Consider the following 2,158-nt stretch of genomic DNA (forward strand, 5'->3'; position numbering starts at 1 on the left):
GAGGTGTTTGCCTTTCCTCACGTTGCGAAGGCAGTCCAGCAGAACCCGGAGGGTGAATGCATTCCAATTAATCTTGGATATACGCTTCACATCGTCCACCAATGCGTAATATTGCTTTGGTACAGTCTTGCTCGACATGGGAGCAAGAACTGTTCCAAGCAACACGAGGACAACTCTCCGAAGGAAATCGTCGTCGGCAGATTTATTTTTTGTGATGTCCACAATCAGATCATCGATGACTATGTTACCTGTGGTCTTGCTCAGGAATTGAGGCGGCACTCGATCTTTAATATCCTCACCTTCCTCACCGAGAATACCTTCTGCCGACAGTCCGTGGTTCTCCAAGGCCAAGATGCACTCAACATCCACGGCACCGAGAGACACTTCGCCAACCAAGTCTTGTACAATGAATCTGCCCTTGCTAGGATCAAATATCTCAACCATGTACCGGATCAACAGTGTACGCATCTTCAGCGAAGGTATCTGAAGCATGCTACGGAGTGGTGTTTCGGCAAGTGCGGCCCGTTGACCGGAAGATAGACCGGCAATAAGTTTGCACCATTTTTCTACGGCGCAAACAATTTCTCCGTTGAGTTCATCCATCCTGTTAAAAAATATACTTGGTTATAGTACCATAAATTATGTAATCAACTTTTTTCCTAACATATTGTTGCATAAAACATAATAATGGAATACACTATCCCACAGTAGATAGAAAACTATACAACATAATTTATTCATACAGAAACATTCAGCAGAGACACGTGCAGCACATAAAATAACAGTTTAACAAGTACTTATTTAACCAATTAGTTTCATAATAAAAAGCAACATAATTTATCTAATCATTTATTTTCATATGGTACTGTACAAATAGATATAAGAATCAGTGACAGTGCCTAATTAACAGTAAATTGAAAAAGAAAAAAACGAAATTATGCATACTGGAACATGCATCAAACAAACGTGCATCACATACAATATTAGTCGGCGTCTCATAGTTGCATCATGCATGTCTTAGGGCATTGCTATAACTAACACTGATAAAAAATTGTTGTTTATTCATCAATCCAACCTACAAGTGAAAGACAACAAACAACATGCAGAAACTAATTTGCAATCGTAGGGCTATCTAATCAAATACATGCACAAACAAATCTAGTGTCATAGGCCTATCTAATCAAATACACGCACAAACAAAAAACATCTACTCCAACAGATGTAATGCAAAGATTATGCGCTAATTAATCTTAGTCCTATCGAATCTAACAGACGCACAAAGAAAAGCATCAAGGATGCGGTACGGTTGCCAACATACTGGATCGCTCGATGAAGATGGAAGTTGTCGGCATTGTAACGTGGACGCAGTTCGTCCACGACGGCCAGCACGCGCTGACGACCTGGATGTTCTCGACGATCTTGCTGGGGTTGGGCCGATGCTAGGGACGCAGCTGTCGTCGACTCGGCGGTAGGAGCCGTCGTAGACGACATGAAAGACGATGCCGAGACTAAATAGGAGGAGGAGGATCTCCTAGGTCGTCGTAACCACCAGGGATAGAACGCCCGTGATCTTTGCCTTCCTTAGTTGAGGAGAGGCAGTACGTGCTCCTAAATTAAAGGGATAGGCTTCCCACACTCGAGTTTTTTTGTAGATTCCGATCCGGGAATTGTGTAACAAATCGCAGCTGCTCCTCTCTTTGAGCGATGAGGGGCTCGTTTCATGTATTTTTTTCTTTTCTTTTTCATATTAGAAAATTTTGATATCAAATAATTATTTCAACTCAACCAAATGGCCCCAAAAAAATTTCACACAATGGGATGACCATGGACATCATGCATGCCAATTCTCATCGATTTCCGACACTCGATGCATTTACTAGGATTTTGCCGGCGAAAAGAACCCGAAACGTTGCCCGGACGTGACGCAAGGTTCGTTCGGTGTCAGGAATGGCTCACATGTTGCATGGGGGCCTACATTGGGCATCCTCACATGGTGCCAAAGTTTGGTGTCATTTCATGCAGGCCAGCACATAGCACATGTGCAATCACCATCATTCGGGTCTGCCGTAGGGGGAGCCCGAAGGACGTTGTTTTTCTGGACTCAACCAAATGGCCCCAAAATTTTTTCACGCAATGCGATGACCATGGACATCATGCA

The sequence above is a fragment of the Triticum aestivum genome, chromosome 6D (assembly GCF_018294505.1).
Source record: "Triticum aestivum cultivar Chinese Spring chromosome 6D, IWGSC CS RefSeq v2.1, whole genome shotgun sequence".
NCBI lineage: Eukaryota > Viridiplantae > Streptophyta > Magnoliopsida > Poales > Poaceae > Triticum > Triticum aestivum.